This window comes from Sciurus carolinensis, chromosome 7 (assembly GCF_902686445.1).
Source record: "Sciurus carolinensis chromosome 7, mSciCar1.2, whole genome shotgun sequence".
Taxonomy (NCBI): Eukaryota; Metazoa; Chordata; class Mammalia; order Rodentia; family Sciuridae; genus Sciurus; species Sciurus carolinensis.
In genome coordinates, this window is record NC_062219.1 from 17875176 (window position 1) to 17888306 (window position 13131).

General features: G+C 41.9%; 1 long non-coding RNA gene across 1 annotated transcript; it reads left to right on the forward strand.

The window, feature by feature from the left end:
• Positions 1–214: 214 nt before the first annotated feature.
• On the forward strand, positions 215–12528 carry LOC124988265 (uncharacterized). Its single transcript, XR_007109402.1, has 5 exons — positions 215–281; positions 939–1073; positions 3067–3095; positions 11931–12099; positions 12481–12528. It is a non-coding gene; the product is annotated as an uncharacterized LOC124988265 (long non-coding RNA).
• Positions 12529–13131: the final 603 nt, after the last annotated feature.

A 13131-nucleotide genomic window follows, 5' to 3' on the forward strand; every position in this document is an offset into this window, starting at 1 on the left:
CTAGTAATAACTATATTTTAAGTAAATCATTTGGGAAAATAATGAAAGTTTTAAATCAAGCAAGGCAGAAGTATTGTTTGGGCTATGTTTTGATTCCATTTTGAAAACACTGGTGCTCCAGGAAATGAATGAACAAAAGGACCACTGTATCCTCAGGACTGTGAAGGGAGCAAAGCTCCTGGCCCACAGCGTAGAGATTCAGGGCCACTAAAATGCTCAGGCGGGTGGCAGGCGGTGCTGAGCTCTGAGAATCTGACAGGCAAGAAGCTCCCAGAACTAAGGTAAGAAAACCTCTTCCATTAAAAAAAAAAGTTTAAATTGATCTAAAACTGGTCAATTGATGGGGTTATTTGCGTCAGTTAAACATACTGCCCTCATTGAAGGGTTCACCAAAGAATCTGAGGTCGTGGCTGAGCACAAGGGCTTTGGTTTCAGACAGACCAAGTTCAGCTCCCAGGAAATTAGTTACTCTCCAACATTCACTTTCTTCAGTTACAAAATGGGATTAGTGAGGGTGTCTATGGCATAGCATTGATATGAAGAATAAAGAAGGTTGCTTGCAAAGATTCAGCACCACCAGTGGAACATAGTAAATGATTGATAAAAATACATTAGCTCCTGTTTTATTATTATGTGGAAAAACAATATAATATCTACATGGAAAAATAGTTACACTTCCTACTTGAGTGGACAGTTACAACAATCAATCATTTTCTGAAATGACCATTATATTTTCAATTTATCATGAACTACTCTGAACTTACTGAGATGTAGTCAAAGTCAGAAGTGAAGAGGTAGGGAGGTTATTCCTGGCTTTTCCAGCTTTTGGTTTTCATTGGTTATATATTATTACTAGAAACAACATAAATTTAAAATACTCATCATTTGATGCAGTTTTTAATGAGTGGTTTCCTTTCCTTTGTATTTATGTTTTAAAGACTGCCTAAAACATGAGCCCTGTGCTTCATAAAGAAAGCTGCATATGCAGATTCAGTATTGTATCTTTGGACAACTGGATGGACATTTAAAATGGAACTTCTTTAACCTGACAGGATCAGCTACAATGCCCTGTGGTAAACTGTTTTAAAAGTTTTCCCTCTTCTTTTTTGCCAATAAAGTTGTAAATAAAGACCATCATACATTAAAATCCAAAAAAAAAAAAAAAAGAAAAGAAAAGAAATCTACATGGCAGAAAAAGACTATTATTCAGTAAACAAAGCGGTTATTAAAAATTTCAGTTCTATTTAATATGAATGATAAATAGTAGTTCACTTAGTTTCTTAAATGTTTGCAGATCATTAACTGCCTTTAAAAAATTATTTGGGAACTTGGGCTGTGGTTCAGGGGCAGTGTTTGCCTAGCAGGGCCCAAGGCTATAAAAAGGAAATAATTTACACTATTTTTCATTGATAGATTGGGGGCGTATAAAAGCTAAAGTTATTCTGTGTCCACCTTCTCTTTCTGTCCCTCCTTTTGAATTAAAAATACGGTAATGATCTTGGGTAGAGGAGAGAAAGGAAATGGAAAGGACACTTATTTTCAAACTTTTGTTCAAAGAATTAAAATGAAAATGTGTGTTGATTATAGGAAAATGACCATGAAGGTCTTAAAAATAACCCCCAGACTCAGGCAGGAGATGATACACTCAGCAGGTTCAGTCAATTCCTCATTATCATATAAATTGTTTTCAAGATTGATCTAATAGGATGTGATTAATAATTGGGATTTTTCTTCTAAGGAGCTGAATGATTGGAGGGACCCATGTATATGTTTAAAAGACCATTCCTAAATTGACCAAGTGTTTTTTGTTCTGCTTTGTATAAACACAAGTATAGTAATTACTATGCTGAGTGAGGAAAACTGTGGCTTATAGCCTTGGCATTGGACGTGGGCTGCATCTCCTCCCCATATGGCTGCTAAGATGAGAACTGCAAAAATTATGGCCTTTCAGGGACAAGACTCCTGCCTGCATAGCCCATTTAAAAAAAAAAAAATTATTTCAAGGCAGAGTCTCACAAGGCTGCTAAGTTGCTGAGGCTGGCTTTGAACCTGCGATCCTCCTGCCTCAGCCCCAGAGTCACTGGGATTACAGGCACGTACCACTACGCCCTGCTCTGTGGATCATTCTAAGAAGCACAAGTTTATTTCTGGTGTAAATTCAAGACAACTTGAGTTGCTTATGGAGAACTGGGCAGGAAAACACTGAGCTTCTGCTAAAGGTAATTTTCAGAGAACAAGGTTTCCTTGTAGAAGTTTTTCCTAAATCCAGAGCCACGTAAGTGGGAGGGAAGGATTAGCAAGTTAAGGGAAATAAAACCTCACTTCTCTGCCACCAGGAGCAGGTAGCAGTTTCTAATTCTATTGCCCTAAACCAGGCATGCAGTCACACGTGCCACAGCCACCAAGGCCCTTGACAATTAGAAATAACATTAAAATGACATCCCATCTGCTCTACAAATGTCAATGAGCTCGTGCCACCTGTTGAGGGCTTGTGGGGGCAGTGAAAGGGTAAAGAGTCTTGACACAGGTTTGTACATTTATACAAACAAAGAGCCACTTGATTGAGTGTTCACCCTGTCGCCACCACCCTCTATTTCCCTTCTTTGCCAGAAATCCTTCGAATAGTTTTGCAGTGGTATTTTGTAACCAGAAGAGCATTAGTTGTATTTAAATACCATGCCCCAGGACTCACAGGACCTTGAAAATTATGCAATATCCTTCAACTGGTAAAAAAGCTAATAGCTCTCAGTCCTTGAACCCACGGAGGAAAACTGCAACCCACAGGGTTTCCGTTGAGCTAAAATGAATTTTGCAGGTTGAAGACTAAGACACTGGAGTGGGTAGAGAGGAGATTGTGAACCTTCTTCCCCCAAGATCTGGACATTAGCATAGCGAGTCAGAATCAGGATGTCATCTCTGTGAGCCGCCGTCCCAGTCTGCTAATGCAACTTCCCTCCTTGTACACCAGCTGAGCCTAACTCTGAGGTTCGGCTCCATTGGTCTCTCCTACCTTTCCCCTTATGACCATGACCTGTTTTGTTTGTTTGTTTGTTTGTTGTTTTTCAGGAATGGTGGTGGGGGTTTCCTATCATTTGGTAAGTCTCTTTCCTCAATCACTGGGTGTCCCTCTGGGTCTTGCCTGCAGACACTTCTACCTGTCCTTCAACACACAGATGCCACCTCCCCTGGAAGAATGTTTGAACAGTGTCTCCCCACTCTCCTCCTCTTCCTCACCCTCCTCTCCCACCTCCTCCTCCACCCCATGCTCCCCTTTCCTGGAACAGCATCCAAACCCCAGTCTTGGCACAATCCCTCTGCATTCATATTGTAAGTTTGCCCCATGGTCTCTTTTCTTAGACTGGGAGCTGGTTTTTGGTTTTCCCACCGCGCCTAATTGAAAGATTCTCAATCTCAGAGCGCTTCCTCTGTGCCAGGCCCGCTGTCTGCATCTTCAGAACAGAACCTGACTCCTCAGGGGTCAGAGGCCCCCTCTTCACGATTAAAGGGCACAGTGGAAACCTGGGGGCTCTGAGTTGATGGTCAATAAATTGTTGCTGATTTTACTTCGTTCATTTTGTCACTTAATTCTCAGCACAGGTTTTATGCAGTGCTACTTCTGCTTCCCTTCCCTTCCCTTCCCTTCCCTTCCTTCCTTCCTTCCTTCTTCCCTTCCCTTCCCTTCCCTTCCCTTCCCTTCCCTTCCCTTCCCTTCCCTTCCCTTCCCTTCCTTCCCTTCCCTTCCCTTCCCTTCCCTTCCCTTCCCTTCCCTTCCCTTCCCTTCCCTTCCCTTCCCTTCCCTTCCCTTCCCTTCCCTTCCCTTCCCTTCCCTTCCCTTCCCTTCCCTTCCCTTCCCTTCCCTTCCCTTCCCTTCCCTTCCCGTCCGTCCCTTCCCTTCCCTTCCCTTCCCTTCCCTCCCTTCCCTTCCCTTCCCTTCCCTTTCCTTTTGTATTAGGAATTGAAGCCAGGAGTGCTCTACCACTCAGCTATATTCCTAGCCATTTTATTTTTAGTCAGGGTCTCCCAAAGTTATTGAGGTTCTCACTAATGTGCCGAGGCTGGCCGAGAATGTGTGATCCTCCTGCCCCAGCCTCCCGAGTCACTGGGATTACAGGTGTGTGCCACTACACCTGACTTTTTTTCTCAATTGAAAAATGAAGAAATGGATATTTAGAAAGGTTAGAAACCTAGTGCCAGTTCATTTACTCAACTCTAAGTGCAAGAGCAGAGGTTTTCAGAATCACTTTTCTAGATTTTGATGACAACTAAGCACTGTCTATGGTGGTATTTCTTTTTCTTCCAAATCTGGCTTGCGGATGTACAATTTGCACACTGAAAAACACACGCTCCTTACTGTACATTGTTATGAGTTTACAGCCATGTAACCAGCACCACAGTTAAGACATAGACAAGCCCATCACCCCACAAAATCTCTCATGCTCTTTAGTGGAAAGTCTCTCCTCTCACCCCCAAGCTTGGAAGAACACTGATCTGATTGCTGTTTCTACCATTCTGCTTTCTTCAAAATATTACCTGCATGAAATCGTGCAGTTCATAGCCTTTGAGCCTGGATCCTTTCATGAGCCTGAAGCATCTGCGATCCACTCAGGTTGCTGAACGTACCAGTAGTGTGTTCTTTTGGCTTCTGTGTAGTGTTCACTGTGTGGGTGGGTGAACCACAGTTCATCCATTCACCAGTTGAAGCATGCTGGGATATTTTCTAGTTTTTGTTGATTACAAACAAAGCCACTACAAACATTCATGGGTAGGTTTTATGTGATCCTGGGTTTTTATTTCACTTGGGTAAATACCCTGTAGTGGGATTGGGAAGTTGTAGGGTAACTTTGTGATGGGCTGACAGATCTGGTTCCATGAGAATGTTATAGGCCAGACTCCATTTTGCTCTGAGACTCCATATTATGTAGGAAATAAGCTTTTCCATGGGAACACCCCACCTCTGTCCCCATCATCAGTTACTTAGTGTGACATGTTTAGCAATACAAAATGACAATTCTTATGTAATGAAAAATTGCTCTCTTTTGATCCTTATTGCTCCTAAACAATGTACCAAGTGAACGGTGATTGTGTGGATGTTAGTAACCATTCTTTAGTTTGAACCTAGGTAAGGGTCATTTTGACCCACTTCCCTCTCTGTTGATGATCTCATGATGGTAATGTGTAATTTCAAATCATAGCAACAGACACTTTGATTTTTGGTATAAGAACCCCTACAACCCTATGGTTGGGGCTGTTCTCCCAATAGCCATTTTTGGGGCATTGTGTGAGGCAATCAGCCAACTGTCTTAATAAAGACTCTCAAATTTGAACTTCTCTGTGGTGATTGGTCTGTGCTTAAGTTGAGGCCCATAACAATTTCATACATCTATTTAATTTTACAAGAAACTGTTGAACTGTTTTCTGCAGTGGTTACACCATTTTGCATTCCCAAATAGCAATGTATAAGAAGAGTTCCCTTCAGGGCTGGGGTTGTGGCTCAGTGGTAGAGCACTTGCCTGGCTCCTGTAAGGCACTGGGTTCAATTCTCAGCACCACATATAAATAAATAAAGGACTATCAACAACTAAAAATATTTTTATATAATAATAATAAAGAAAAGAGTTCCCTTCACCCTAGGTCCTTGCTAGCACTTGGTGTCATCTGTCTTTGTTTTGAGTCTGTGTTAGTCTGGTTTCTGTTGCTGTGACAAAGTACTTCAGATAACAACTTAAAAGGGGGAAAGATGGATTATGGTTCGTGGTTTCAAAGGCTCTAATCCATGGTCTCTTGGCCCTGTTGCCTTGGGCTGGCAGCAAGGCAGAAAATCATGGTGGGGAGTGTATGCTGGAAGGAAGTTGCTCACTTAAAGGTGACCAGGAAGCCCAAGGGGAGAGGCTGGGGTCCCAAGCCCCTTCAAGGGCATGCTTCCGGTGCTCTGACTTCCTTCCTCCAGGCCCGCCCCATCTTAGAGCTGTCACCGCCTCCCACTAGTGCCACAGCCTGACCTTTAACACATGATCTTTGGGGACATTCAACATCCAAACCAGAGAAAAGTCTTTTCAATGCTAAATGTGCTTTTAATTTACATTTCCCAAATGACTCATGAAGGTCTTGATAAGTTGCCTAGGCTGATATTGAACTTGCAATCCTCCTGCCTCAGTCTCCTGAGTAGCTAGGATTACGGGCATGCACCTCTGCGCCCACCTCTGTTAAACTTAACTCATTTAAAAAATTTTTTTAAATCATTAAGTTTTGAGATATCTGAATACAGAATTCAGATACAAATCCTCTATCAGATGTGTGCTTGGCATATAGTTTCTTTCAGTCGGTGATTGTCTTTTCATTTTCTAGTCTTTTGAGGAGACTCTTCAATTTTGATTAAGTCCAAATTATTCATTTTTTTCATGGATCATATTTTGTTGTTTTTGTTAGGGAAAGCAAATTCACAGAGATTGTCTCCTGTACTTTCTTCTAGGAAAAAATTCTAGTTAAGTATTACATTCAGGTCTGTGATCTCTCTCTCTCTCTCTCTCTCTCTCTCTCTCTCTCTCTCTCTCTCTCTCCCCCTCCCTCCCTTTCTCTCTCCCTCCCTTTCTTTTCTAGTACTGAGACCCAGGGATGCTCCACCACTGAGTTACATCCCCAGCCTTTTAAAAAAAATTATTTGGAGACAGGGTCTTGCTAATTTGCTGATGCTGCCTCCAGCTTGTAACCCTCCTACCTCAGTCTTCCAGTCCCTGGGTCCACAGGAATGTGCCACCTTGCCCAGGTATGATTTCTTTTGAGTTAATATTTGCATAAGGTAGGATGTGAGTTTCCTTTTCCCACACATGGATGTCCAGTTCTAGCAATTTATTAAAGTTAAAGCACACAATATAGATTCACACCATTCATGTAACCATACGTATACATAAGGTAATACCGTCAGTCTCATTTTACTATCTTTCCATCCCCCATCCCCTTCCCACCCCATTTTCTTCTACACCATCAAAAGTTCCTTCATTCTTCTCTCCCCACGGCCCCCCCACCCCATTATGTATCATCATCCACTTATCAGAGGAAACACTCAGCCTTTGGTTTTTTGGGCTTAGCCTATTTCACTTAGCATGATATTTTCCAACTTTCATCCATTTACCAGCAAATGCCATAATTTTATTCTTCATTATGGCTGAGTAATATTCCCTTGTGTATATATACCACAGTTTCTTTATCCATTCGATTGAAGAGCATCTTGGTTGGTTCCATGATCTAGCTATTGTGAATTGAGCTGCTATGAACATCGGTGTGGCTGCATCACTGTAGTATGCTGATTTGAAATCCTTTGGGTATAAACTGAGGAGTGGGATAGCTGGGTCAAATAATGGACAACCATAGAAATTGTAGAAATGAAAAGTTATACCCTGTTTGTGTACAATGAATCAAAATGCAATCTGTAAAAAAGTTTTTTAAAATCTATAAAAAAATTAAAAAGGTTAAAAAAATAAAGTTAAAGCACAGATGTGAGCTCAGTTTTTTCTGATCTAGAGGCTAAGTTCTTACCATGTACTTTTGTGACTATGCTCGCAGTTTTAACGCTCTACTAGAGTCTAAATTTTCCACCCACTTCCCGACATGCCACAGTGTCATTCCTTGAACACCTTCATGGACATCCCTGGTTTGACTATGTAATGGAGGATGGTGCCTCTATTAGACTTCTGATCCCCCACCAGGCAGGCAGAGGTCCGAACCTTAAGTTTTGTAGTACAGGGATAGAGGGACCAGCAACGTGACGAGGTAGCACAAGACCCAGTTTATGAATGGCTTGAGGAAAACGGCATTTCCTGTGACCACATTCCTGTCTGACGTACACGCTCTCACTGTCCTAAAGAATGAGCATTTGCCACTCTGTTCTGACCAGTGGGCAGGGCAGCTCAGGAGCAATTTGGGGCTAGCTGTGGGCGGATGTGGGTGGATGTGGGAAATACGCAACACTAGTATAACTGAGATTAACTCAGGTCTTGATCCTGATCCCGGAGTAAACAAGCTAGTGTGGGCAAGCCCTGTGCATGACCTTAGCTCCATGGATTTATAAGCAAAGGCCTTTCTGTGCCTCACAGAGGGCAAAGCCAGAAGACCAGTGCTTAGCCTGTGTCACTAAAAAGGCAAGCAGGCCTCGCCAAGCCCATTTTAAAGGATGGTGGCATTTAGACCCTGCTGTTTGGATGAGTGTCCCCCAAAGGTCCATGTGTTAAAGGTTTGGTCCCCAGTCTGTGGTGCTATTAGGAGGTAGAGGAACCTCTACAAAGTGGAGTCTGGTGGCATGTCTTCAGTCACTGAGAGCTTACCCTGAAAAGGGTTCGCTGGGCCCTGGTCCCTTCTTCTTCCTCTCTTCTTTGCTCCTGGCCATGAGGTGAGTGCTTCATGTCCTCCCCACGATGCTGTGCTGCTTTGCCACAGGACTAAAAGTGATGGAGCCAATCAATCATAGATTGGAAACTTTGAAATTGTAAGCCAGACTAAACCCTTGCTTTTTCTAAGTCGTTTAGCTCAGGTATTTGGTCTAGTGATGGAAAACCGACTCTCACATGTCCCAACACTCATCTTGAATGATCACAACCTTCTATTCTCCTCCAATATCTCAGATTCTCTTTTTCCCAAGGAAATATGCCTATAAGCACCAAACCATTTCTGACAGGGTCACTTAGAAAAAAGACAATCTTACTGACCAAAAAAGGATAATTCCATTTCCAGACAAGAGAAACTGGATTGCAAGAAGAAAAGCAGAAAACACTTAAGTTACCAAGTGTAAATGCATGAAAAGTTTTTAACCCAGGACTCATAACAGAGCCAGTTCTTAGGAATGTCATATTGTTAGTTATCATTACATTTAAAAAAATTTATGGTAAAATGTCATCATAAAATTTTATACAGAGTGTAATATACTCATACTCAGGCATGCATGCCCACACACACAAACATACACAAGACACCAGAGAAAGACATAAGAAATATAAGGATATAGAGCTTAAGAACCCAGAGAAAAAAGATCAAAGTATAACAAATAAAGAGATCAATGATAGCAAGAAGGCTATGGTTGGTCATACATTTTGCTTATCTCCACGGCAAACTCCTGAGTATTCAGGCTATCTCTCTTTCACATTTTCTTTTTTCTTTTTCTTTTGGTGGGGGGTAGTAGCAGGGATTGAACTCAGGGGCACTCAACCACTAAGCCACATCCCCAGCCCTATTTTGTATTTTATTTAGAGACAGGGTCTCACTGAGTTGCTTTGGGCCTCACTTTTGTTGAGGCTGGCTTTGAACTCATGATATTCCTGCCTCAGTTCCCCAAGCTGCTGGAATTACAGGTGTGTACCACCATGCCTGGCTGTTCCACATTTTCCAACACATTATTATAGAATTCATTCTATGACCTGTCCTCTTCCATGTCTTGCATGTCTTGGACATTCTGGGCCAGTTATTTCAGGAGAAAAATAAAACAAAATGTTATTTCAGGAGAAAAATAGAACAAAATACTAATGGAAAAGTCACCAAGTCCTGAGCTAAGTGAGCAATTAAGCAAAATTCAAGTAACCAAATGATTCACTTTCCACCAAAATAAAATAAAGTCAAGTTAAGTTGCCTAAGAGGCTGAGCACCAACTTTAATAATCTACTTCGACAAGTCGCCTCCAATAGCAATAGCAATAGCAGCATGAGCGAGATTACAGGTCCTTCTGGTGGGGCTGGATTCTCAGCACAAACCATACATCATCTTTTGAAGACTGAGATCAACCAAGGGTGGAAGAACAGTAAACACAATAGGAGGCATGAAGCTTTGGACAGCCATGGAGCCTGGTTCATAAATACCCTGTTCCAGGACAAGGCCATTATTTAATGGGTTTGGCAGCTCATTATACTGTAAGCTCTTTTAGGGCAGGACTGGTTTCCTCTTCAGTTGCCTGTGAAGGTTGTGTTGATGATGTGGCAAGTGGCCAGTTCTCTGGGTCCTCAGGGATGACTAAGAGGAGCTGTTACCACATATGTTTAAAATATCCAGGCCTGGTCATCCAACCCACATCTACTGGAGCACATTGTACGAAGTGATTCCCTAGAGGGACTCACCATCCTGTGGCCAGGATGAAGTTCTCCCAACCCTTGGGTACAGATGGTTTCTGAGACACAGTGTGCAGATGACCAGTGATGCCACGGAGTGAACTCAGACCAGCCCTAGGTCTCCTTTTTGTACAGTAAAACAAAGCAACAAGGCAGGGTATGGTAGGCAGAGTACAAATGCTACTTGCAATAGTGACGTCCATTATATAGCCCTGGAGAAAACCCAAAGTAGAACACATTCCTTGCCCTACCTTGGTATTCTAGACAAGTGGTTCTCAGCCTTTGGCCTCATCAGAATCTCTCCCAGGGGGCTCCCAGAATTGATTTGGGTTGGGCCTGAGAATTTGCATTGCTAGTCAGTTCCCAGACAGGCCTACTGCTGCAGGTTCAGGAACCACCACCTGAGAACCACCGTAGCAACTTTTTTTTTTTTTTTGGGGTGCTGGGGATCGAACCCAGGGCTCTACCGACTGAGCTATCTCCCCAGCCCCTCGTAGCAACTTTTGTTCAGATAATATTTTCTATTTCTCTGCCTTTAAACTTGACACATCATGGAACTTCAGAATTTAGCATTGACTGGATGCTTTTATAGTGTAAGAAAACAGTAAAGGAAAATGAACCACATTTCACCTACATAGAAGTCAGATTCTTGGCAACCTCAGCTATTTGGAACATACTCAGAAGTAAGATAAAAGGTCTTTAAGTTAGAATAAGGCTATGTAAAAGTTATGGCATGCTTCAGGGGGCAAAATTGGGGAGCCCTTTTAGGTCTGTGTATAAAAGAAGCCAAAGCATAAGGAACAGCTAAGATGCATCAGATGCAAGATGATGACAAAAGAAATTTGAAGGCATCAGCATAAGTATCTGCAGGCAAACTGTCAGTCTGATTTGGTAGTTAGCCTCTGGGGTCACCATTACCCTATAAGCAGAACACAATGATTGATTTTAACATAATAAGGTTGTTCTCATACAGCTCTCTCCCACTAGTGCCCAGGTTTCAAATAAAGAAAATATCAAAGGGCCAATAAGGAACTCTACCTGAATGTGAGAGTATAAAATGACTTAAGGCTCAGCTTGGGACACACAATGATCTCAGTTGGAAGAAGGGGCTGTGTGGACGTCTTGGCTATGTCCTTCAGCTTTTTTCTTAGGGCGACAAGTGAGATTGAAAAGAACACTTGACTGTGTCTCAACTCCCAGGGATCCTGTGTAGGATTCTAAGGAGAGGGGGCCCTGAAACAGGAAGAAAAGGCCTCTTTAATTAATCAAAGGAAGAGCTGTAAATTCTAGCAGGGAGGGACACCTCTCACTCAGCAAGAACAAAGACTTCCTGGAGAAACCTAGAAGGGGTTAAAAAATGGTTGGTTTTGCAAGGGCCATTTTGCAAGGGTATTGGGAGCAGAGAGCAATACTAGCAACAGAGAAGGTGACAGTGTGTGCAGACACTGAACAATCAAGGAGAGGCCTCTTGGGACCCACCTAGAGCCTGGAACCATGGGGTCTAGAGAGCCAACAAACTTGGTGGGTCAAGACTTGTGCTGGCTCATCTCTATCTGCCCTTCAGATTCATCTCTGCCTTCTCTGCCATCTGTCCCCTGAGAGACAGATGTCTATAGATGGTACAGGTTCTCTGGCTGATTTCCTGGTTCTCTGGCTTCCTTTGTGTGGGGTCAGTGACATGGTATGAGAGAGAAGAGAGGTACAATAGAGCATTTATATCCATCCTTACCTGTGTCTCAAAACTGGCTAAGTTTTTGCTTTTTTCCTCTAAGGTCAGGGTTCAATAGAGGAAAGCCCTCATCCAGGGTTCTTGTTTTAACAATTTTCCCCTCTAACTCCCTCCAGGCTTAAGGATGGTAACGATTCCTGATGCTGCTAGTCTGTGGTACTTTGCCATCTTTGTTCTTTAATCCTGTTCCACCTCTATTAGAAAGTGCCCTCATTCGACTCTGGTCAAATACTTCGAGTGTACCTGCTGTTGATTGCCTGGACCCTCACTGAAATAGGAATCAAGGTAAAACTTTCCATGATTAAGCAAGAGCTTTGATGAGCTCATGACTGTAAACTCAGGAACAAATGGAATTACAAACTTCTTCAGGGACTATGCAGCAGCAGATAAGGAAAGTAAAGGACTTGAGAAAATAAGCCTGAGCTCAGGAATATTGATGAGAAAATGACTGAAACAATTATCAAAAGTGCACAAATAGGGGTTAAACAGGTGAATACATTCTGAAGAAACAGCCATTCAGGAGATGATTAGCATAGAAAGTAAGAGTAATTTTAATAGAGTTTTCTAGAAATCATGACATTTTAAATCTTGAAATTGTTTTGTTTCTAGTTTCTTAAAGTATAGATTTGTTTATTGATCTGAGATCTTTCTTCTTTTTTAATGTAGGCATTAGTGGCATACATTACCCTCTGAGTACTGCTTTAGCTGCATCTCGTAAGTTTCGGTAGGTTATTTATCTAGTCTCAAAGCATTTTCCATGTGATATCTTCTTGGATCCATTTGGTTATTTTAGAATATGCTATTTAATACGCTCATATTTGTGAATTTCCCTAATTTCTATCTGTTATGGATTTCTAATTTAATTCCATTGTCATTAGAAAACATACTGTGTATGATTTCAATACATTTTTTAAAAAAACTAAGTATTGCTTTATGGTGTAGGTGGTATATCCCAGAGAATGTTCTTGATAAAAATGTCTATTCTGGAGCCTGATTTTTAATTTTTTTAAAATCAAGCTTAAAGTACAGTCGTGCCTGCAATCAAACACATTCTCATCTCCTTTATCTTATCCATGATCAAACTGGGAGAAGAATAATGGTTGGTCATCTGTGTCCTGTCTGTCTGTCTCTCCATCCATCTTCTTGTTTGATTTCTGAAGCAGAGACATGCTATGAGTTTGGTAATAAGGTAGCATGAAGTCATAGAAACTACATGGATCTAAGATTTCAAACTCAAACTCTCTGACGCAAGTGCTGATGCAAATCAAAATTAGAAGAATGAATTCTATGATTCCAAAGGTCCCTTCTGATGTTAAA